The sequence below is a fragment of the Wyeomyia smithii genome, chromosome 3 (assembly GCF_029784165.1).
Source record: "Wyeomyia smithii strain HCP4-BCI-WySm-NY-G18 chromosome 3, ASM2978416v1, whole genome shotgun sequence".
Classification (NCBI taxonomy): Eukaryota; Metazoa; Arthropoda; class Insecta; order Diptera; family Culicidae; genus Wyeomyia; species Wyeomyia smithii.
The window spans coordinates 207930234-207956693 of record NC_073696.1 but is presented as its reverse complement, the minus strand read 5'-3'; the positions used below and the strand labels follow the sequence as shown (position 1 = coordinate 207956693).

At 39.5% G+C, this 26460-nt stretch overlaps 1 protein-coding gene across 4 annotated transcripts in view; it reads left to right on the top strand.

Annotated features, from left to right (window-relative positions):
* The window catches only part of LOC129727577 (putative epidermal cell surface receptor), a 127654-nt gene that overhangs the window by 14655 nt on the left and 86539 nt on the right, over nt 1-26460 (top strand). Inside the window, exon 1 of one of the 4 annotated variants that reach the window (XM_055685545.1) lies at nt 20533-20652. The exons of the other annotated variants lie outside the window; for them this stretch is intronic. The gene's annotated coding sequence lies outside the window, so the exon portion shown is untranslated. Of the gene's footprint in view, nt 1-20532; nt 20653-26460 lie in introns of those variants that run through there. 4 annotated transcript variants of the gene reach the window in all.

The following is a 26460-nucleotide window of genomic DNA, read 5'->3' as shown; positions in this document are numbered from 1 at the left end:
CACACCGGTCGCCTTGTTTGTCGCGTCGCGACGCTGTACAAAAAGAGAAAGTTTTCTTTCTCGCATTACCCGTTTTCTTCTCGCAAATTGCGTTCACCTCTTGTACCCCGACAACGAAAAAAGATAGAGGGGAATACAAAATTCGCAAAACCGGTTGTTTCCGATTACACCTTTTCCTTCCTTTGCATTTTGAAGAGTGCGCGTAGCTGCACTAACGACCTCCCCGGGACTCTACGCCCAGGGTGCGGATCTTGCGCAGCCGGATGAAAAATAGACGACCGAAGACCTTGAAAAGCCTCCCACAGCGAACTGGCTGAGATGGGTGAGGGACCAAGGTGAAATGGATCATTCGGTGCAAGCGCAGTCTGCTGCACTCGATGAACAACATCCCTTTCTTGCGCACACGATGATGGCGCAACGCTATCGGGGAAAATGAAATCAACAACAAGAAATCGAATCACTTAGTAAGGTTGTCGACGTTTCGCCCAAGCCCAGTCAGTCATTAGCTTTCATGATGCACCATTCGCGCTCGGACACATGTGCGGGTGCGTCTACCCACTGGAAAACCGGATTGTCAACGGAGCCGCAAATGGGCAGCTTGCGTTATGGGCAAAATTTACATTTTTAACCGTTAGGTCATTTCGTCGCTAATCGTGAGTAAAATACTGTTGATTCGGGAACCTAGGTTTTTTGATTCAGGTAAACGGTTATTCAACGTAGAGCAAAAATGTCAGAAATTGGAAACAGCTGTAACAGTTCCGCTAAGATGACATCAGGTTTTCGCCTGGTGGAATATCAAAACAAATCTGAACACAACTTGTTTCTCATATATGTATTGACCAAAAGTTTGCTTGAACAACTGTGATCACAAGTAAGATATCGGACAGTATGGAAGGTTAACGAGTTATTCGTGTTATTATTTATGATTGCAATGGCAGTCGTGTAGTGTAGATGCATTTGAATAGTTTTTGGTTAAGTTTGGAAATTTGTAATGACATTTTTTTATATTTTTCGAAATTAATTCGATGAATAGCTGTTGGTATTGATGAAAGTGGTGCAAGCTACCAGCTATCCATCTTCTTGTTTTGCATTAAAAACATTAAAATCTTCACTGCTGAGCAACCAGTAGAGACTTAAATGTGCCATTGACATTTTTGAGCACATCACATGACAAGATGATATTCATCAGAGATCTATTGAGATAAAAAAATAAACAGGACCTTTTGTACTTTTTTGCTTGTATCTGTAGATAAAGTTTTTAGCTTTTAGATAGTTTTGAAAACGCAAGCGATTTTGTCACCTACATGATACAAAAGGGCATTGCAGAGTTCTACAATGGGATGGAATTCAATCGAGGCACCAGTACGTTTGACGATATGCTACGTCTGTGGAATTTGGAGTTAAAAAACTCCAGAAAGATTTAGAAGATCTAGATAGCCGACATAACTGCATATATACAAGTTTATGTTAGGTTTATTTTAAACAAACTTTTAGATTACCTGATGAAGCCCGAGTCTAAATATCGAAACGTTGGACATAAAACATTTAGCGTTTTGATTCATTGTTACGACTAAAAAGCCGTAATTCCTTATAAATTTCTCATTACAGTCGTTTTTAGTTTGAATTTTGCTTCTAAAATTCAAAAAATATTTTCCGGTAAATTTTTACTCCCAGCCTTGCTACAGGTAACATCAATAAATTTGAGACGTGATTAAGCGGAAGTTCGAGGTCAATATACCTGACCTCGTTCCTCCATCAATGTTACGAGAGTATTAATGACCACAACTTTGTCGAGACGACAAAGTTTCATCTAGGAATTTTCTTTGATATGGAAGGGGCTTTCGACAGTGTTACTAACTCTCAGTTACCGTTAATCCATACAGAAGATGCCATTAATTCGAACTCATCGGTAAGTTGGGCCTATGTGAGAAAGCAATCCTTGAATGACGTCTCTAGGATGGTTTCTACTTTTTCAATGGAATGACATTATACAAGTTTTAGTGACTCAACACTTTAAAGGATCAATAACGACGCCGGCCACGTCCTTGCAATCAGGTGGGAAAAGGGAAGGGATGTTAGTATGACCCTTGCTATTCGGAGACCGTGTTAATCTCTGCATCTCCACAAAGGTCACAGAAAGGAGGTTTTTGTTAGTAGGGGAGGGCTCGTTGGACCAGAATTCACTTTGATAAGTGATGCGATCATACATATAACTCCTTTCCGTTTCTATTTAGCTATTTTGGGTCTATTTAAAGTCAGCAGGCTGACTAGAGAAACACAATTATCTTATTTATCTGGTAACGGTTTAGACCAAGAGATATTACCAATGCCTTTGAGGCCGCGCACAGGTGTGCACGGTTTAATTCAATGAAGTACCCTCAACTGGCACTATTGTTTTTACCATAACCTCAGAGAATATCAAATTCTATAAGCTTACGTCCCCCATTTAACCCTGTTTTCTCTTAAGCTCTTTTTATTCCCGCTTCCTGTCTTCCCTTTTTTCTGTTCTGTCAGGTCCGGGACCGGTCAGATATAGCCATTATTATTATGAAAAAAAAAACATGCAACTTCATTTGTTAAACTTTTTTTTTTGCTCTTCAACCATTGGAGCTTTCGAAGGTATATCCTCAACATCTCTACCTCTACAAATCTATTAGTATTTATGAACTTTTTTCTAGAGACAATGGATAGGGATAACTGCATTGCTTTCTGACTTTAATGAGGCGTTCGATATAGTTGATGTTCCGCTGCTGCTCGTTTTTTGTTTTAAATACGCCTGAAGGGCATTGGGACTAAAAAGCCACTGCGACCATCATATTGATAATCTTTTGTGGCAGGCCCTGATAGCTGTACATAGATTACGAGGTACCCGTACTCATTGATGGAGTAGGGTTGGTTGATAGTAATACTGTACCCCAGTTTGGTATCGCATAGTCAAATAGACTAACGATCTTTTTGGGATTAAAAAGGTAACGTCCGAAGAAGTAGTACCTTGCAAATGTAAGGGCTTCACAATGACAAAGCAGATGAGCGGACGTTTCAACTGCAAGGTTGCAGAAGCGACAGTTATCACATCCGACAATTCCGATGTTCTGCAGGTGATAAAGAACAGGACAGTGTCCGGTAATAACTTCCGTGCTGAGACGTAACTCATCACGCTTGAAGCCGAGAAGCCTCTTGGTTTTGACAGGGTTTGGAGAAATAAACTCTTTAGCTTATCTGCAACCCTGTGTATTGTTCCATCGGTTAGTTATTCCTAGCGTTTACATGATTTAAGTTCGCGCTTGACGGCGGATTTGAAGGTGCCCAGAAATGGCTCAGGTCCAATGCTGATCCTTGTCTAGCGATGTAGTCAGCGTTTTTATTGCCCTCGATACCACAGTGTCCAGGTACCCAGTACAGTTGAACTTGATTCTGCCGGGATAGCTCTGATAGTGCTGCGCTGCACTATCAAACTAATTTGGACGCGCATTTGGCGGTCTTTAGTGCCAAAAGTGCAACTTGGTTGTCCGAGAAGATGCCGATTGTCGCGTGCCTGTAATGACGTTTAAGACATATCTTGGCGCAAACTAGTGTGGCATATACTTCTGCTGGAAAAACGGTGGGCCATACACCCATCGGAATAGTTTCCTTAACACCGGGCCCGTAGACTCCGGAGCCAGTGTTGGATCCTATTTTAAACCCATCTGCATAGAAACAGATGATGCCTGATGGAAGTGCAGGACCATCTCTACTCTACATGTGGCGATTTGTTTCGATCACCTTATATGGAAAGTCAAGATTGTTTCGAACCGCCATGCAGTCTGTGGTGACTAAAGGTGTTAGTTCAAAGTCCCTTAGGAAGCGAAGATGACCAACCAAGTCGCCTTCGAGTATTGTTTTATTTCGTTGAAGTCTTAGTGCACCAAGTTCCGCCTCTTTCAAAGCTGCCGTTGGTGTAGTGCGCATGGCGCTGGTGACGGAGAGACAGGCCAGTCGCTAAACTTCGTTAACCTTTGCTTGGGTTGTCACTTCATTCATCTTTGGCCACCACACGAGAGCGGTGTAGGTAATTCTAGATCATGCAACAGTTATGTAGGACCAAAGAGCCAATTGTGGTTTCAACCCTCACGTTTTACTAATTAGTGTGCTACAGGCCCAAATTGCCGTTTTAGTTTTTTTGACTACGTAGGTAATTTGAACCGTCCGATGCAGCTTACTATTCAGAATAATCCCCAAGTGTTTCACTTCTTTACAGAAGTTCAGTAAGAACCCATTCAGTGAGGGAGGAGACAGGGCGTGTTTCCTCCGTTTGGTGAAGGAGACAATAACTGTTTTAGCGAGATTTATATTCAGCCCCTCCTGGGTACAATGTTGCGTCACATTTTCAGGACATTATGAGGACAATATCATCGGCATAACCAACGATCTCATAACCAAGCTGGGTTTACTTGTTTATTAACGCATCGACTACCAGGGACCCAAGCAGGGGGGAGAGGACTCCCCCGCGTGGGCAGCCTTTCGTCTTCCAATGTAGCTGTGATTTCTGTGCTCGAGAGCATATTCTGAATCCAGCTCATTGCAGAATTGTCAAATCTTCTGTTTAGAAGAGCTGTATTGATTGAATAGATTGCATTCCTCTTTTCAACTGCCCTAGACCATTGGTGTGGTCTACTGGAATCGCTTCCTGGAGTCGTGAGGCTTCGGGAAACGTTTGAATGCCCTCCTATAACTTGATCCTACAATTTTTTTTGGATCAGACGATCCGGTATCTTGCAGACGGTTGTCATCAGCAGAACTGCTGTGTCGGGTTGCCTTTACTCCGTCACTGGACACATCATCAACATAGGAAGGTGGTTTCTGGGACCTTCATTTGCGAGTCAAGGATGGTTGAGGCAGTGTGCTCCTAGGATTTTTCTGCGGAACCTTACTCACGATCGCGGGTATGCGAATGGGGAGTGGTTGAGGCGTCGAGCCATCTGCTGAACTATATCTCTCATTGCAGGGTTGCGTGCAGCAGGTAGTGATGACGAAGCTGGACGTCCCGTCTGTAGCTTCCTGTTCGTTGCGAGATTGCGTTGAGTAGGTGATGATGCCTGAACTGACCGCTCTGCGGACCCGAGACTTTTTGTTCGCCGGACAACCGGCGCTGGTGTTAGGTGACGGAGCGTCATCTGATCGTTGCCGCTTAACAGCGGCTTGACCTGGTAGGTCGAGCCGGCCGGAGGGTCGAAGGGCGAGCGTTCTGGCGTCATCCCTAGAGTGGCCTTGTTTCAGGTATGCCGCGTACCTGCGCTTTAGTGTGTGTGAGAGACGCTTCGATATCTCCTTGCGGAGAGCAGGCAGCCTAGAAGGTGCGTCTGCGTATGTCTCCTTTGGGGAATCGAGGATGATGGAGAGGGCTGATGGGTAGCCTTTAAGCGACTCGCTGTCAAGGTTAAACTCTGCATCCATGTCCAGATCGAGAAGTGTTCGTTCGACCACTTCCTCCGCATCCTTCTGGCTATTGTTGTTTTCAAAAATATTAGTTTTGTTTGTATTGTCCATGTGAATCCCATGAGAAGCTAGGGAAACAGAGCCCCGCTTAACGCAATAAGGGCAAAAGTACAGTGGAGGGTGCTCTGGTACTCCACTGGCTCTGTCAAAACTAGGTCATTTGTTAAAATCCCCCCTCCCTGCCATTTATCCGTCGGCACGGGTCGCATGACACTTTGGATTAGGGGTTTTCGTGCATACGTTTTACGTAATTGCCACGGATTGTAGCTATTACAACCATCCTCCTTTACTGAGGGCTTTGGATCCTCTGCTTTGGTTCTCAATAGTTCAAGTTCATTCGTACGAGCACTAAATCAGGCGGAGTTGATTGTTAAACCTTAACGTATGAGATTAGAGGCAACATTGCTAACGTGGATCGAATCGTACTTGACAAATAGAGTGCAGTTTGTTCGTTTTAATGGAAAACCTCGATAACAATTAAAGTCTCTTCTGGAATTCCTCAGGGTATGGATTCTGATTTCAATATCCGCTATAGTGTGAGCAAGGCATAGAACTTCGCTCCTTTTAATGTTTAGAAAAAATAATAAGTGTTGTGTCTCGAGTCGCGTTCTGTGAGTGGAGTTGTTAGACTTTGATTCTTTGGTACACGTTTGATAAATCCATTCACATCACAGTTGGAGATGAAAATGCTCTTCTTGTTACACAGGGCATGTGCTGTATTCAAACAAAAAAATCATGGGTTAAATTTTCGCGTGTTATCAGACCATTTAGTGTATATTCACGCAAAAGTTAAAAATTTTGGAAACGTGCTTTTTTTCAACAAAAATGCTACTGTACTTTGAAAAAATATTTTGCTTGAAATTGTTCAAAGTATTGCCCTACAACTTGCTCGAAAACTGTTACGATAAGTGTTCGTTTTTTGAGGCGATCCCAGAATTAAGCCATTTTTTATGTCGAGACAGATAATGTGCCATAGAGCGGAATAAGTAGAGTATTTGATCCATTATACATCTCATTAAGCAGATATTCAAGAAAAATTCACGGATTAAACACCAAATTTTCACGAAATCGTTGAACAAATAAACAAAATACGCTTACATGCCCTTATGGAATCGCCCAGCATTGGAAATTTAGTAAACTAAGCTAGATTTATACTGGATTTTGTAAAACAAATCATTTTTCACAACGCTTCTATATTCCTCTTAAAACTTAAATCACTGCTCAATTATTCATCACATTGTTAATCATAAACGAATCACAGTATCATGGGTGAAAGTAACCGCAAACCGTCGTAGTAGGTTACCTAGATATCCGCTGTAGTTGTTAACGTGCAAAATTGGTAACAGTGCTGTCGATTTAAGTCCATTATGTCGGAATTCAATAATTCAACATTTTCAGTATGATTTTTTGGTATTACCCGAAACTGATTTGGCTTCCTTTTCAAAACATATGAATACACATACAGTTGAAATTAAGGATTTGTAAAAATTCATCTCATATATTTTTGCTAAATAAAGCTTGTTTTTGGAAGTTTGAGGTGAACATTTCAAAGATTAAAGTATTCATAGTGAGGGATTTTTAGTGATTTTTTTTAATGATTGAAATAAAAAGTGGTTTTGCTGAAAAATACTTTGGTTGGCTGCTAAATGAGTCCCATTGTAGCCTTATTGAGGAATGCGCGAATTTTGTTTTCTGAGGTAGGTGATTGAAATGAATGAGTTTTCGAGTGCAGATGCCCGTCTTTAATATCAAATTCAGAGCTTTTGTGTGAGTTTTTGCGGATTCTATTTAATGAGAAATCTAAAGTGAACTAAGAAGAATCCATTTCAAAGTATAATATAGGATTAGTAGATTGGTTTAGTTAGAAAATATGTGTTTTTCCTGTTGTTAATTATGTTCATGTTGTTTAAGATAAATATATGGGCTGAGATGAATAATGGAACAGTTCCCTTACTAATCGAACGATGCAAAATGAGATAAATATGGCGGGTGAGGTCGATACCGTTCTCCAGTGATGGTTTCGTTCGGTTTTAATAGCTTATAATCTATAACACCGACTTGATCTCACCAAATACACAGCAGAACCTGTGCAGTGTGTTTATTTGGCCAAGCCGGGGACGTCGAAGTATGACTGGATGGTCTACAAGCCTTCTTTTTCGTAGGTTACTATGATGAATCCATTTTTAGTGGCTTTGCGGGGAACTCCTAATACCAAAGCAAGCGGCTCATGCGTTTGGCAGATCCTCTTCGAGTAAACACTCCAATTTGTGTCTTCAAAGATTTTTGGCCTTTCTCCACGTAGATAGTCGCCAACATTGAAATTAACGTCTTCAAAGCGACGGAACCAATCACAGAACGTTGCTTCACTTAGAGTAGCATTTCCGTTTTTTTTTTCTATTTCTCGTTTAGCACAAATTATGTTCATTTGGCACAAAACCAGATAGAATCAATTACGTATCAAAGTGGTTTGTTTACCATATTTCTTAGCTTGGTCCATCACGTTTGAGATATCTCAAAATCGACCAACATTCACTGCATCTATTGACAAATATCGATAACTTAGTTGGTACTAAAACCTTAAATATTTTTAAATAAATAATTTATATGAAATCAGAATATGTATGAGATTTGTATTCATTTCTGTATCAGTACTTCTTTTTAATTCATAAAGCTGATTTGGTAAATATTTATCTTTGCACACGAGGGAGAACGTTTCAATCACCCCGAAGGGATTTTAGGCAGTTTACATCTGTCATGCGGGGGTTGTTATCTCTAAAAATGGTTACAAATCTGATTGATATTTTTCGTTTGATGTTTATTCGAACAAATTTTATGTAATAAATAACAATGAGTTATTTTATATATTCGTGAGACAGCTAGTTAATCGTAGTTTTCGTTGCCATCATTGAAACTATCGTTCCTTACTCTACGCATACAAAACGTCTAGATTTTATATCGAAAACTATGATAGAAGTCACACTTGATCGTTAGACTATTCTTACCGTAGTGTTATTCGAAAAATACAAATAACACATTTCTTCTTGTACACATCAAAGTTATAGAAACCTGTTCTAGCGACATCTAAACAAGTCAACTAAACAACCAACTACGAGACCGCGACAACACGGAAACGAACGAGATGCTGTTTCGGTCGTTCAGCCTTCTCCTGTGGCAGGCAAGTAGCACATGCCTGTTCGCATCGCAGCTCAGGCCGCACTGAAGAAGATGGTTTTTCTCCATTTCTCCATCATCCCGCTAGCAGGCATAAAACCTCGGTTGGCTCGCTCATCGCTAGCATATCAGCTAAATTAGCGGAGCGCACGTACAGCTGCCTGTGCCTGTGCGGATTGCGGCGCGGAACCGGTTTTTCTCGCTTGTGCCTTTCGGTTCTAAACCCATGTCCGTACCTTTGCGGCTTCCCCTTGCTGTTGGGCTTTTCTGTTGATATTCCTTACTTCTCACCTTTCCCGTTGTCCGGCTAGCCACGTCGAATCAACACGAGAACATGGAATCATCATTGCCATGTAAGCGTGTGTGTGATGTGTTGGTCTGCCGCATTCTTTTCTGGAAGATTTTTTTTCTCTGTTTTCGTATTGTTTTGTTTGTTTATAGAGTTTTATTTTGGGTACTCCGGCTAAATTTTTCAACTCTTTTCCTTTGACCGAAACGATCGCAAATAGTCCCGGCTCGTGTTTGCCCGACACGTACAACGATTGCGGCTTGGGTTTAACAATTTAAATTTTCAACGACTTTGCCGCTTTCACTGACGGCATCAAACGCTTAAGTACCAACGTTTAAGTTGAAAGAAAGCGTTTTTTTTTTTTCAATTTAATCATCATATTATCATCACTATGCCAATATTAACCAACATTCTGATTTTCATAATTATTATACTTAGATAAAGGAATCATTTATTCTGGCAATTAATCTGGATTATTTCCCTTGTGAGTAATCCCGCGCTAAACCGGTTGACCATTAATCGCGATGTCCACTCATGGTTCTAAATATAAGCGAATTAACCGGACAGTCACTGATTACAAGTTAAATTCTTGGAAGTCGCGTTGTCAGAGTATGTGCATTCTCTCTATTGTACACTTCCGGTTTCACTTGTTGCTATCGAGCAAACACTCAGCGCACATCAACGATGCAGCGGTACGAATATATTAATCTTCTCCATCGTTTGTCAGTGCGCGGCTTCGGCTTAATTGGATAAGTGAGCACTAGACTAGCAAAAGTGTTTCTGCCGGCAAGACGATCCGTTAGAGTTTCTCTGAAAACGACGGTTGGCTTGAAACACAGCCAAATTGGGTTGATTGTGTTGTTTTTTATGTTTCATAAAAATGTAGCAAATCAAACTTTAGGATGTTGTCATCTAACTATGGAACATTTCCATTCCATTTTTCTTACAACTACGCTGATTGCAAATTTCGAAACTGAATATCAATAAAGCAAAACAGAAAATAGAAAACACAAAACAGAAAACACAACACAGAAAACAGAAAACAGAAAACAGAAAACAGAAAACAGAAAACAGAAAACAGAAAACAGAAAACAGAAAACGGAAAACAGAAAACAGAAAACAGAAAACAGAAAACAGAAAACAGAAAACAGAAAACAGAAAACAGAAAACAGAAAACAGAAAACAGAAAACAGAAAACAGAAAACAGAAAACAGAAAACAGAAAACAGAAAACAGAAAACAGAAAACAGAAAACAGAAAACAGAAAACAGAAAACAGAAAACAGAAACAGAAAACAGAAAACAGAAAACAGAAAACAGAAAACAGAAAACAGAAAACAGAAAACAGAAAACAGAAAACAGAAAACAGAAAACAGAAAACAGAAAACAGAAAACAGAAAACAGAAAACAGAAAACAGAAAACAGAAAACAGAAAACAGAAAACAGAAAACAGAAAACAGAAAACAGAAAACAGAAAACAGAAAACAGAAAACAGAATACAAAAAACAAAGAACAGAAAATAGAAAACAAGAAACTGTTTGAAACAAAACAATATAAAATATATGAAAATTAATGTATGATTTTGGGTTTCAAGCCCAATTTCGAACTTTAGAACACAATATAGTTTGTCGGAAACGATTTTCGAAAATGGAACTTCAAAGTACTTGTTCCGTAACTCATATTTAATAATTGGTTTAAGTACATTAAATACTAACACCTTCAAATTAGAAATGCTTGGTGTCAATTGAGATGTGTGTTCAATAACGTTGCAGTCCACGCTGCTGGTGGTTAGAGAAATGCTAGTAACAATTAGTGTGAAATGCAATTCCGCGGAAATAATCGGCAACTGATTACAGCCATGACACTCTCCCGCAATGTTATTTTTGCAATTTATTAGGTTTAACGTGTCGACGGTCATTTTGTATTGGTTGTTTGCAAATAACCAAACGATGCTTTGTTACCACAATGGGAATTTCATGGTGACATTTGGTGTTGTGATTTGAATGTATATTTGAAGGAACGAAAAGTTACGGATGTTGCCATGAAAATCTGCTGCATTCAACCATTAGATCCCCTCTCTCTTGTATATAAAAATGAAGAAAACTCGAGTACACTGATCTTTAAAAGGTGTTTTTGGGGCTTTATAAAACATTGAATGGTCGCATGGTCGACATTATTTATTCAAAAATGTGACATTTCAATTCTGTTTCTCTTTTTTTATTACGTGCACACCATAAACATAATTTGACATTTGACAAAACTTGACGTAAGAATATGGAAAGTTTGTTTTCATTTTTCGAACATTATTTCTCTTGCCATTATTTAAACTTGTTGCAATAATGATACAAAAAATGGAATTTGCAGAGCGAACGATATTTATATCCAACAACTGGTTGGGGAAAAAAATCAACAGTCGTTTAAAAGTTCATTATCCGTTTCACCGTATCGAGCGTTGTGATCAACATGGTTGGATAAATTGATTATGGTAATGATAATATTTCCATCCCTCAAAGCTTATTGAGTGATCTAATAAATAAATAAATACAAATAAAAAGTAAAATAAAAATATTTAAAGTCAACCTCGTGATGGCATCATCACCGGTACTGTTACTCAGCACAGCAGAAACAATTCGACATCGGCTCCAATCGAATATCACTCGATTTTCTTTTCCACCTCAATCCACTCGGCAAATCGTTACTGAAACTGGCTACAAAACGATCCACTTTCTATCTGGTACCAAAACAACATTCACTCACAGCACAGACAGGCAGCACAATGCAGCAGATACGCGTCGTTTGGTACGTGCTGCAATACCCCACACGCACACACAAAAAACACACAAGCCTGCAAAATCCAAATCAAACAAGTTATGAAAGTGATCTCTTACTTTGCGCAAAAATGGACACTCAGTGTCCCGGCTGGATTCCGCTGCGGCAACACACGCCCAGCAGGTTGAACCGTCTCTGTCGGGTCGGTCGATTACATGGTGTCAACCCACTCCTTCGGGGGAACGTGTATGCAGCCAGCTATGGAGGCTGGAGGGTGCGAATTCGAAACCACACGTTTCGTGTCAGCTGCTGTGGGCATTGCCCGAAGTGTGGAATTCGTTCCAGATAACCATTCAGCATGCGTGCTTTTGATGCTAGATTATTTGATCGATTGAATGTTATTTATGTGAATAAATTTGAGTTCACACAGTTTGTCATGCTCTCATCTCATCTAACTGAAATTATACTTAAAGCGATAACTTTGTTTCAGAGATAATAGATGAAAAATAAATTTAAAAAAATAACTTTGTACTAAATATTACAAAAAGTAGAGTTCCACAGTTCATTATGGTAATACCTTTTCCATTCCTTAATCATTTTATTGAAAATATTGTTAGAAACTATGGCTGTGAAAGTTGCAGATTAGTTCAGTTTTACTGTAGTGAAAAGCCAGTAACAGAGAAAAATAATCCTGTATCAATACAATAAAACAATGACCAAGTTGTTGCAAATTAGCAACGGATCAAAGATACAACAATAACAGAACAATGAGCTAGTAAACAGCAGCAAAACGGTAACAACGACTTAACAGCAACAACAAAAAACATAACAGAAAAAATAACATACCTAATAGCGACGAGTTTTTGACTGTCGATGAAAAATAAACAATGTGATAAAAAAGCGACAAAATAACTGAAAAGCAAAGATAAGACAGAGAAATTGTTTACAAAATGCCTACTTATTCACAGTAACAGCTTAGTCAATAATAAAATATCAGATTGCACCCCACAGCCATGTTATTATCATTCACGTGCCAAATTGTGCAATTTTTCATTCTCCATTTCTCAATGCATATTTATGAGATCAACTGATCACTGCACATACCTATATGAAGACTTTTAAATCAGTCAAATTGGAGTAGATAGATAAAAAATGACATCATCAGAAGGTCTATGTTTGTTTTTTTTTTTTTTTTTTTAAGAGTCGTGAGCATCAACAGTGGATGTCAAACGGGGCTTTTGTTTTTACTTTTACTTTTAAGCCCAATACTTTTTTTCTGGCACTTGAAATTTGAACGGTAAAATTGATTCTAATGTTTATCATGACATTTTATTTTGAGCTTCATCGATCCTCTCGATTTTGGCTCACATTTCCTCCTCTACCTGTCAAACAAAGAGTGAGGAACTAACCACATTAGTCGTACTCTAAAAATATTTTTCACGTTATAATTACCGGAAAAGTTATGTGAATATTATCCACTGTCATTTTAACGTAGATCTTATGCGATTTTTATTCGAGTTCCTCATGATCTGGTAAGATGATGTATCCTGTGAATCTTATTCAGTAGACATATGCACTCACATAAGTGAGTTTCACGTAGAATTCAACTACCAGTAAAGTGAAAAGCATTTGATTGACTGATGGCTACTCCATTTTATACAACGTACAATTCTCAATTGTGGTTTCCCAAGTTCTTTGGAGACAAAAAATAGTTTCCAGAATTTATCAAAATATGTTGCTTGATAAATCGCGAGGGCATGCAAAATCGCCAATTCGAAAATGGATTTAACGACACAAAAACTGACAAATATCGAGATATTCACCGGCGATAAATCCTGTTAGCTGCAACTGTTTATATTCAGGTAACTCCTGGACTTTTGAATTGAATCTGTGTAAAACCTGTAAGCTTAAGACCCGATGTCGAACTCTTATGCTTTTTCAAATTCTCTTTTATTGGCAAGCCATCGAGCAATTACATTTTATGTGCTGAATTAGACAACAGCTTTGCCATTTTGATTTCTGTATATTTTCACATAGAGAGTTCACGCGATACTTTATTCTGCTTGACGTTGCCAAGTTCCCGTAGATACTACGTGATAGAAAATAGCATGCATGTGATATTCACGTAGATGTTATGTTTGTCACATAAATCATGCAAAATGACAGAAAATAAATAAGTATAGGAAATTTCACGCAATAGTATTGTAAAAAATATTTTGAGTGTAGAGCATTTCAGTCGCAGAGTTGATTTTCACTCACAATCATCGCGTGCTGGGGTAAACGAATATTTTTTCTCTTGGTGCAAGAGGGATTAGCTTCTCAGTTATCGATGCCACATCCTAACAGATTTTGAATTAAATATTATAGGAAGATTCAGAAGTCACCATGGCTGCATATTCTGCACATTCGATTTTGTTCTGTTTTTGTCGCACCTCAGGGCGATGTGAACAGTAATGCAATTTTCAGATGTTCACTGAGCAGTTTATTTCACTTATCTTGCGTGTGCGGATGAACTATTCACAAGAGTTTCACTAGGTTTTTGCTCTGTCAAATTACAAATTAAAAAGAAGCCGGAAACATCGAGAGCATCACGAAAGTTGTCCACTTTTGAATGTTTAAAAATCAGCAAGTTTCCAACGGATTTCCTTCATTCTTACAGCAATTGATTTTAAAAACCACCAAAATGCAGAAAATTGTGATTTTGTGATGCAAACTATTGTACCTACTATTGAAAAATGTAGAGCCTTGTTGAATGCATGTTTTGGCCAATCAGAGCTGAAACAAGGCCTTCATCTCCAGCATAACGAACGTTCCAGTATACGAAAAATTTGACTTTATGTTGTTGTTCAACTCGCTGAAGTTCACAAACACACGCCTACCAGAGGTCTAACTCTCAGTAGTCACGTAGAAAAGCAGACTATAGTCTGTTTTTGCTCTAAGTATTGCACAATTAGGACGTCTTTGAATTAGGACTTTTGTTTTATGATCCACATTTGATTTGGTATTAGTCACAGTTGAGGTGTGATGGACATTGGTTGACATAGTATCCGATTCCAGTTAGAATCGACTCGTTTAATGAACCAGGATCACAATGCCAAAAATCAATAATGACATGAACTCTGCTTAAAAACCGTTTGACTGTATTTTTATCCAGTTTTTATCTACCAATGTAAAATACAATGTAATCTGGACGCAGATTCGGCCCTCTTGACTCCCATTCATAGCGGCTTGATTAAACTATTTCGAAAGGAATGTCATCTTCGTTGTCATCCAATCTTCCATTGTTTCAACATCGGTATTTAGTCTGAATTCCTTGGGGATCCTTAAATATTCTACCAGGTCCCCATATAAAATATTGTTATAACGTTTAGATTGTAGAGCACTTGTTGCAGCCTGTTGCTTTACAAATTTGTGTAAGGGTAGTATGCAGAGAAGGGCTTCCAAAGCTGCTTATTGTGTACCTTTCATTGCCTCAGTTATTAATATACAGGTAAGCCTCTGCAATTTATTCCTTATTCTTTAACCGATTACTGCAGCAATAGGACAGTTGACCTACTGGAAACTGACCCGATCTGCAACCGGTAGAGCAGTAGCTGATTTTAGCGCAACAAGGTGGAACAGGCAACGCATTCGATCACAGCGTTCCATAGCAGACAGACCAACCGGCGGACCGCAGCACTGCATAGCATTGCTGAACATGTCCGGACACGCTAGTAATTTTGTCACGTCACGCCTACTTTCGGTCGATTGGCCACTGGCCGTTATGTGTGGTGTGTGCGGAGCGGGGAGTAACAATAGAACTAGAGTCTTCCCGTGTCATCGATAAATGGCAAACCAAAATGCATGCTTCTCTTCAAGGTTACCAGTCAACCAAAGAATTATTAATTAAATTTAACGCTTCACACCATCAAATTGGTAAACCCCAATCTAGTGTTTTCCAACAACCTCTTCAGCTATTATTCGTTTAGTCGACTAGTGTAATTTTTGTGATTATAAGTTACTTTGTTGATCACAGATTTTATAATTTTTGCTTTTTCTCGGCATCTTTATAGTACATTAAACTTTTTGATTGCTGGTAATGATATTTTTAAATTCTACCTATAGCTATACCTAGCGAAGCCTTGCTTGCGATATATCAAACTTTAGGTTTTTGCAAAACAACACTGTTGGCGATCGGTATTTGGCCACTTGGACGTGTTTTGGTCACTACTGGCCGAGTTCCGGGAGTCAGTTCCGGGAATGGTTCTAAAACCTAGTTTGCGGCATATCAAAGAACTCGGACAGGAACGGCCATTAGTGTCTAATTACCATAAAAAAGCCTTGAATTATTTGGTTTAAAATAAGTCATCAGCTTTTATTAGTTTTTAATTTATTTATCCATCTCACATAAAGTCTTAATGAATATAAATATATGATTTTCGGTAATGTCGTAATGTAATACAAGCAGATCTTGCTGCTCTACAGGAGGAACAATTAGAAGGCTCACCAAATGCAGAAGATTCTGCACGTATCATCGAAGATATAGGCTCATTAAATTCAAACGCTAGAAGTCCTGAGAGTACACGATGAACGAATATCAAGTAACGATAGCAGTATGGGACAGTCTACTTCGTTGGTCAGAGCTTAGCGACAAATGTTGTCTGCTAAATCTTCTGTCGTCGAGCTAGAGTGTCAAGATTGAGAAACTTGCACCGATCACTGTATGGAGGTAAATTCCATGGGTCACGCCATGGAAAATTTCTTTACGCAATTCGGACAAATCGTTTTTAAACTCATTCAATTCGTAGACTCCAGGTCAATTGATGTGGAAGCCAAACTAGTGAAGAGTTCTCTAAGATAGGTCGCACTAAAGAGTGATACAGAGCTTTTAAGCAATACGGATCATAGAAATCTTTGGCAATTTTGCTTATAAACCCCAGCTGACGATTAGCCTTAGCAATGACGGTCGATCAATGAATAGCAAAGGAGAGTTCTTTATTTATTGTCACACCCGCTGTGGTAGTTTTAACATTATAGGCTGCAAGTTTCGATAAAGTTATAACAGAGCATTTAGGGATGCTGACATTCGGCTTATCATAATAGCACCATTCTACAAACATACCCAGTAACTGCTGCAAACGATGACAAACTTCTACCGCATGTATAGGTTAACATCCATCCCCAAAATACTAACATCATTTAAAAATATTGTAAAAAGCAACGGTCCCAAGTTACTTCCTTGAGGTACACAACTCAAGTTAACGAACGGAATTGAGATGCACACTTCCAATTTCACCTGAAGTGACCGATTAGAACATGAAAGTAAGAAATATCAGTCGGTGGGACTAGATCATTCATCTTTGTACACTTGCTTTCCCTATTGAAAATTTTGTTTTATGTTGATTTAAAGTCCAGTAATAATTACATAGACACTCAAGAGCCATTAAATTTTCACGTGGACTAATTCATATACAACTTATTGTCGAACCAAGTGGGTTAAGCAATACTCTTCTGACAACATTCGTTTTAATTTATAGAATCTTAAATTTAAACAAATTTTTTTCGGAGTTTCTTGGATTCGATTTTTTTTTAATCTATCATATTTTAGATTTTGTTTTCCCGAAAGATCTAAGTACAGAATATGCATATTATATGTTATACTGGTTTAATAACAGGGCATTGCTCGAGCCGCTTTCACTTGAAGGTTATGAAAAAACTTCAAGATGATACATGTCGCTTATGTGGGATGGAAAAAAAAGACTAGGAACACCCTTTTATTAGAACCCTCTGAAATCTGGAGAACAACTCCTAGTATGGTTATTCGCTTCATGCGAAGTGTAATACCAGAGTGGGCTAATGCTATTGGTCATATAATGACGGCCACTTCCAATAGTGGTACGTTATCCTGACTTAGCAAAATTAAAAAGGGCATATGTCACAAAAGATAAAAAAATTGGTCGCAGCGATAAAAAACCCAACATGAAAAATATTCCGATTTTTCATAACTATTTTTTTTTTAAATGACACACTTCTCTAGGATATTATTGAACTTTTTATTGTATTCCGCTTGTGAGATACAATGAAAGAATCAAGTCTCACAAGGGGTCAAGTCTCTTCAGTGACTGAATAGTCCAGTTTTAGCAGCCAATGTAATCTGTAAACTTGGAAACATCTAAGCTGACATTCATTAACTAAGTAACGCGAAAAATCCAAGTTTTTGACCCCTACTTTCCTGTTTGTAACAAAACGTAACGCGAGTTTATTCTTGCCACAGACACACGTAGACTCTGCTCTGCGTTGCCTAGTTTAAATGCTTGTTTTTGAAGTTAAAGGCAAGGGTCTTTTGAATGCCGCCTAACCCAACAGTCATAAAGTGGGAAAGGGAAGTAAACTCGCGTTTTTTAATGAACTGATCATTGTTAAAATGTGCTAAGACGCTGCATCGTAAAAATGACCGTTCAAAAATGGAAGCTCTCATGTTCAAGCCGTGACATCAGTTGCACTATAACGTACAGGTATGACTTATTGAGATAACCAGATTAAGTAAGGTTGAACAGTTGTCAGCTGTTTTTATTACCTTATTCAAAATATATTTTTGTCCAAATCGTAGAGTGTATATCGTTAAATTAGATATTAAAATAAAATTATTAACAAATTATTACGATGGTCACGTTCTGGTGAAAAAATTATCTACACCTAAAAACTATTCTCAAGGTCGGTAATACATTTTACCGAGCTATCATGGTTTAACCTCAATTTACTGATAAATTAGCAAAAAATAATGAAAATCACTGAAAGTTTCTATGTTTTGTTCCGAAATATCAGTTGGGTTGAACCGAGATTTACGGAAAAAATGTGACAGCTGTAATTTTTTTAACCGACACTAAGTGGTACCGTTCTCAACAATAAATACCGAGATCCGGTAATAGATTCTAAGTGTGCACTATAAATGTTGTTATTCGTTTAAAATGTTTAAGTTTGTAAATATCACAACTAGTTTACGTTTGGAGCCTGGAACTTTTGAACGTATTGCCTAAGCTATGCCTGGTCAACCTAAATTAACTTAGTATCAGAGTTTCTAACTTTTTTGTCTATTGGTATTTTTCAAACGTATTTGTTATTGTTTTGCTGGAAATTGGCACTCTCTTTAAACCTGATTACACAGTTACAAAACAATACATTGAACAAAAAAAACAGAACAACGATAGTAACATCACAACAACAAAACAGTAACGAAACAGAAGTGTCAAACCGCCCGATTTGTGCTGGATACGGCAATTGGATACGGGTAACTTTCTGATACGGTTGCTCTTTGAAGATCCATTTCAGCTAGAATCCCATATAGTTAAATGCCACAATTCATTCACCCAAAAACTTACCATGCAAATCAATTACCAACCGACTGTACTGCTCAGGCATAGCGACTTTCCGACTCACTCAGTGTCCACGGTGTGTACACAAAAATTAAACGGAATTCTCCCCAATCTTAGTATCGGTTGTACACATGACCGGCACGTAAGTAGAGTGATTTCCGGAGCGCCAGTGGACCCATCAAAAAGCTTGTTTTTCACAAGGCGCTTCGAAATCGTAGATCTAATTACGGGGCTTGTGTATCAAAATGCATTATCTAACGCCTCTCGCGGCATTGGTGTGCGCGGCTCGAATCATTTACCAACTCTCACTCTTCACTCATGCAGCACGTACCTACCTACAATGAATGGCACTGCCTGTCTGCACTGCGCAATGTGTGTCGTTTTTTCTATTCATCTATGGCCGGTGGTCCGGCAGTGTGGAAATGCAGTGAAATTTGCGGCGGGAAAATGGTCTGGTTATGTCAGTTTCCATGCCGGATTTAATTTTCTCCCATTGGTGGCTGCTGCTGGGTATGGAAATGGCGCTGGCGTGACCAACGGGAAATTTTTGGGCAAAGTAACACTGTTTTGCATGGGATAATTAGCGTCATGTTACGTGAACAAACGAAGATGAAATTACTGCAATCAGTTGCATTCTGATTTGATTCTGATTTCACAGCATTTTTCGAATCAAAGGATGAACTCGCTCCAGCGTAATTATCGGTGTCATCTAAATTTTAGATCGCTTCCAGTTCAACGCCGCTCGTGCAGTGCATTCCAATCGATTAGTTTATTTAATCACCCAGGTAGCACGGGACCGGATGGCGCCGTAAGCAAAACCGTCGTCGCCAATCTTACTCATCGTAATTCCAGCCATTCAGTCGTCATACGCGAAATAATTGCAAGGCAAACGACTCCGTTACGCAACCGAGTGGCTACTGCAAGTGATGCGTCGTCGACACCAAGCAAAACGATTTTCTGCTCAAATTGAATCAACCGCATTGGGTGTTCCTTCTTTGGAGAGTAAAACCGGCAACCGGTAGCCACAAAGCCATCGCGATGGATTTTCCCAAGGTAGAGGACGGTTGCGCGATTCCGTTTGGGTAGCTCAGGGTAATTTCACGCGAGGGAGAAGTTCAAACGCTTGTGCGTTAGATCATTATCATAGCATCACGAGCAGTAAGTTTTTGTCGCGCTTGTTAGATTTAAAGAACATAACCCAATTAACATACCCCTGAATGACGTCATGATAGAGTACCGAAATCTACGTGCATTGTGGCGAAGTGATTCATTCAATGAAAATCGGCATACACAAATCACGAGTGCAGGCAGGTAAATAGCTTAGCGCGAGAAATCACAAACATGAACGATGGGACCTTCAGTTCGGGCGTTCGAGTGTTTGTCGCCGTTGGAGCGCGTGGATTTTACAACCACCGCATTTTACTACTCTCGCACGAAACTTACCAGCCAAGGGGGGCACTTTAGTAGCATTTTTGCGTTCAACCCGATCGAATCGTTCAGAGCCAATGACGTGTGCTTTCGTTAGTTTTTAACGGCTGGCTTTGTGGTTAAGTGTGAGGCTGGGCTGGTAGCTGGACTCTAGAGGTTGTGCTTGGAAGGTGGGCTTTCACATAGTCAGAAATGTTTTTTCTAGAACAATAATGCTAGAGATTTGTGTATTTCACTTTCATTTTAAATGGTTCAATGTTCGAAGGATTCCTTATATCGCAAATGCTGAATACAGTGATACTTACTGTGATTTCGTGAATTATGCACATAAATAGTGGATGAAAATTGTGGCTTGTGTTGAAATGTCTTATTATAGAATAAAAAAACACAATTCAAAAAAACGCAAATGCAAATAGTTGAAATTGTTCGGTGAAATGTTTATACTAAATAGATATAAAAAGTTATAGATTGTTTTAAAATTTTCAAATAATGGTGTTAATGCATATTTGCTCAGATGGTTCAGATGTATTTTGTTGCCACAGCGCTGATTACGGCGTTCAAAGTTTCAACTCCAAATAAAATTAATCCTTTAGTACCCAAACTTTCGATTTTCTTGGTAGAAGTGTTCTGATTCGCAAAAGAAGTGCTGCCCGCTGAAAAGCCGTGATGTGCATTTAAGCAATAAAGAGCTATGAACTCGTGTAATAATGGAAACCAACAGAAACAACCAATCAACAAAAAGTTAATACTGATTTTTTGCAGTATTCAAGATTTCGTTCAGAAGTTTAAAATAATTTTAAAATTTCAAAATAATAGTTACACAGTTTTCAACAGATTAAAATGATTGTTCATTACTGCCCCCATTTCATCATTTTGCAATAAAAGGGGTGAGGAGCGAGAACAAAGTCTCATTAACGTCAAAGCTCTACAGAGTGCACCATAATTATTGCAACAAAAATGCAAAGTCGATATTTGTTGGGCCCAAAAATCGAATAACAATCGAAACTGGACCTTCATGTAATACGGTGCCCCAGCTCATATAAAGAAGACCTGTGGAAGTCCAACTTTCCTATGTGACCACCAAGGATGAATGGCCTCTAAACTCGCCAAATCTCAAAGTGATGGGTTCTCGATTTGGGGATGTTAGAAGCAAAGACCGCGCACGAAAATACGCAAGTTTGGACGAGTTGAAGAAGTCTTTGCTCAATTTGCTGGAAGGAAATCCGTCGAGTCTTATCCTAAACGTCTTCGAGTTGTCATCCGACAACGACATTTTATGAGTTGTTGTTTTTTAATTGTTTTCACTCAATAAATTATTTTCATTCCAAAAGTTTTCTATTACTTGCCAAAAACATGATTAACGGTTCTCTGTATCTTGTTGCAATAATTATGGCGCACCCTGTATAGTACTTAAACTCTAACAGAACACATAATTAAGCTCCGTATACATATGTACATCAGTTGAAGTGAGTTCCCAGCATATTGTACATTTTCAAATTATCTTAAGAATAAATATTTTCCTAAATAGTTTAATAGTTTCCAATAAAAAAGGAAAAAAATCCTGACCGAAACGTCTGGCAGTAGAAGTCACCCGTTTCAATCTGTTTAAGACTGCGTGGCCGAAATCCAAACGAAACGAGTCTAAAATTTCCAGTCGAACAATATTCGAAACGTCTCCGTCAACCACGCTCGACGCCTGGGTTCGAATCCCACCGCCGACATAGGTGTCGATGGTTGTGAGGTGGCGTGATCCACTCACAACCAACCCAACTGGTCTAGATTCAATCCTAGCCGACACCGGGAGATTTACTGAGGCGAAAAATCTCTGGGATCACGCCTTCCATCGCATGAGGAAGTAAAGCCGTTGGCGCCGGTCCGTTAATAAACGGGTCGTGAGTTAGGGTCCTGGGTGTGGAGTCGCCTCCCTGGGCGTCGGTGATTGGCCACAACAGTGGCGGGACTAGACCGACGGAAAATAAGCGAGAATAAAAAAAAATATTCAAAACAGTAATTTTACTCCCAAATCCTGCGTTTTTAACGATTTATTTATACTTTTCATTGCTTTCGGTTTAGCTTGAAAAAACTTTTAACATCACTGGTGCGAAAGATCTCGTCATTGATGTAGCAGTCCTCATTTGCAGTTTTATGTATCATTCAAGCAAGAAACAAATCAACAGAATTATAAAAAACTGGATCGAAATTTCAAAAATCCCCAAACTCACTTTTATCAGGCACATATTTCCAGAATGTTCATTTGTTCCAGTACATTTTTTTCGTGCTCAATATTTATCTTTTTTGTGTTTATTAGAACGATTTTTACTCCAAAATTTATTCGCAGGATTTTTGATGCCCGGTAAAAAAACATGATAAAATCAGCTGTTATTCAGTAAATTCAAATTATTATATTGTTAACACTATGGCATATTTTGTAATCTCTCAGATGAGCAGAATCATTGGGATTTTGCGGCAAAAATATGTTTTCCATTTAATACTATTAAAACTTTGATTTTATAAACAACACAGGCACATGAACATTCACGTTTTCATCTTCTTCGTTTATGGCGACAAATAGTAGAGATCCTATGTCAAATCCTTATTAGGCATCTTTCAAAAATGGTCTGGGACTGCTCTTCCCCGTTTGCCCTTAATATCCACTGATCGAATATCCTCGTCGATAGCGAATATCCAACGCATGTGGAGTTTGTCTCGAAGTCGGCTGCCTCTGCGAGGGGCTCCACCATACGTGTTACGTGGCCAGCTCAATGTAACCAGCCATGTTTCATCATCTTTAACAACATGATCGTGTTTGTGTACTGTGTACAGCTAAAGATTCATGCACCTCCCATCTGCCACCGAGTATTATTCGCAGGATTCTACGCTCGAAGATCCTAAGCGGTGGCTGAAAGATCTCCTTCCACGTCAACGATCCATATCCATAGAGCACCACCGGGAGAATCTTCGGCTTGTATAACATAAATTTCGTGCAAAACTGTAGGTTGCTAGACCCAAGCTGGCTACGCAATCTGTAAGTAAGCCACTCAATCACCATATACTTTTTGGGCAGTGTTCATGGTGAGTCCAATTCTCGCAGCTTGCCTCCTGAGAGCCGTAAAGACCTCCTCCGTAGCTTTACGACTACGACCGATTACGACCGATAATGTCGATTTCATCACATAGCCAGGAAACACATTGTACCGCTCTTCGGCACACCTGTCTTTCGTGTAGCACTTTCAAAAGCTATGTTGAACAGCAGCTTTGGTTGTCCGTCGCCTTGCTTCAGACTATCCAACGTCAGGAACACATCCAAAATTCCAGTCGTTGTCTTGACGCTCTCATAAGCTTAATCAGTCTTGTAAGAAACCATGTTCAAGCATAATCTATCACAGCTCGTTACGTTTCACTGAATCGTACGCCGCCTTAAAGTCTGTTAATAAAAGATTATGTGCCTGCAAGTTGTATTCCCAAAACATGTTCAGGATATATCTCAAGGTAATCATCTGATCCGTTGTCGATCGTTCCGCATGAAAATGGCATTGATATTTTCAACAAAAACTGGAAGCTGCAACAACCTCAGTCTAGAGTGCGGGAGAGAGTTTTGGTTTTATGCTTTTGTTGCTCACGTCTGACGTCCCTTACTAACACGCAGAGAATCCTGAGTAAGAATCCCCAGGATACCTTTAACTCGGTGACGGAATCGTGAAAGGAATCGCAAATACGATCCGGAGGATTCCCACTCAGGATTCTTATTCAAGAATCCTAGAGCCATATGCAGGGCATTCCTGAGGGTTCTTTTTCAGGAATCCTTTTCAAGGACGCTCACGAATCCAATGTGACGAATCCTAGAGAATCTATGCGAATCGTATGTGTTCGTCCCGGGTTCCAGTATCACAGATACAGATCATGGATAGTCGCCCAACCTTCTCAAAGGTGAGCAAGGCACCGGTACTGGATGGTAGAAGTGCTTGAATGGCTGCCTCTTCCCGGAGAGGTAAAAGCGAAAGAGATGGGACGCTGCCGCTAAGATACTACAGACTGGTGAAGCACACCACAGAGGGTGTAACTGGTTACTTACCAAGGTTGTTCCACTCCGCACTCGTGAATCCCCAATCCGGTGACTAAGTCGTCCCTTTTTATTTGGGAAATCTTGCTCAGGTACCGGTTCACTTTCGACGACAGCTCGCTTTCTATCGGCAAGTGTGACGTGTTTTACCTCGTTTTCGTGAAGATTCGTGAAAAATTTTCGACTTGCAACGTTGTGATTTCTCACTCCTGAGTTCATGATTCACGATTTGTTCGCGCCTCGATTCTCGCTCCGCTAGCCTAAAATACAAATGAAAGCGAATTGGAATTCTACTCTTTCTTTGACGATGATCATGATGGCTTTCCCGGTTTTCCGGGTTTCTGTTTTGCCTCATCGTCTCGGAAAAATTGCCGACAATCCCGCTGTAGGTCACTTTCTTGCAGTAGTGACAGGCCAACGATTTCATCTTACCCTGTTCGGTTTTCATCGTCGAATCCATCCTGGAGCCCATCCGTTTCGCGGATTCCTGTAAGAGTTTTAACAAGCTCCAGGATCAGGTTATAGCTTCCTCACCGTTGAATACCACTTTGAAGTGTTATTTCCAAAGCCTGGCCACCTACGACTTATCGATAATCAGATTCTTCGCCCTGTCGTTTCACATGGCAGGCACCGATTACTGATTTAGTTAAATGCTCTATATAAGTTTCTCTTGTCATACCTGGTGAAGCAATTCTCCGCCTCCGCTAGGACGCAATCGTTATGTTCACGTTTTTTACGGCGGTAAAGTTCTAGCTTCCCAGTATTTATCCCTCATCTGACGCGTCAAACGATTTGCTGCTGTTAGCATAGGCCCGGTTCTTTTCTTCCGTTCTTACTGCCATACCTATCACCTCTCACGCTGCTTCACTAACTGCGTCGTGAATGAGCCTTCACTGCTCGTTCTGGTCCAACTGGTTCATCGACCCGTCCATCAACTTTCCGAGTGTACTGTACGGGAACTCCTTTCGCTGATAACCTCTTGATATATCTCCGTATGACGTTTTATACGTCGTCGGTATATCTCTGTATGACGTTTTTTACGTCGTTGGTTTTATCGTTTGTCGACTTGTTGCACGTTGATAAGGCTGTATTTGAAGAATCTGTCCTTAATCCTCAGTAAGCATAGACGGTCATTAATAGGTCTCCACCAAATGATACGCGGTTCCCTAGTAACACAAACTAACGCTCCATTCCGGTGTGCCCGTTACAACTGTCCACTCCGGGCCAGACGCTGTTTGAGCCACCCATGACATGGAAAACAGATACTAAAACAGGCTGCCTTCCAAGGAGAATAGTTCCCCATCTCCTGACCAAGTTCCTTTCGGTTCACCGATTTTGTCTTGGCTGCTTGTATCCCAGTCGATTCGGAACTCGTCCTTCTGTTTATTATACTTAAACTGCCCTGCCAACTGTTTGGTATATAGGATAATCCTTTGGTAGACTCTCCTGAACCGAGACTCGAATCTACGACGACTGGTCAGCTGGGAGGAACAAGCTGGTGATAGTTGATTCGAGTCTTAGTAGAATCCAGGCCAGTCGATGTCAACGAACTTAAGCATGGGCTCCCGATCAGAAGGACAAAACAAAAACGTTACAGAGGCTGTTAGTTTGATATGAGAAAAACCTTTCAGGTTGTGTTTTAATTTTGATCCCGTTAGGTGTTAAAACAACAGAAATCATAATAAAAAATATTCTACTAATATCAAACCCATATCAAGCTTTGTTACTAACGTATCAGCTTTCTAACATAATTAGATAGCCCAAAGAACAGTATAATGACAACCATTGTTACAAACAACAGGTTTTGATAGAGATGAAAAAATTGTTAGATTGTTAGATTAGAACAACTCCATTTCATGATTTGTTATTATAACTCATTCAAATTCAATTTTGTTATCCAAAGCAAATGGGAAAATAC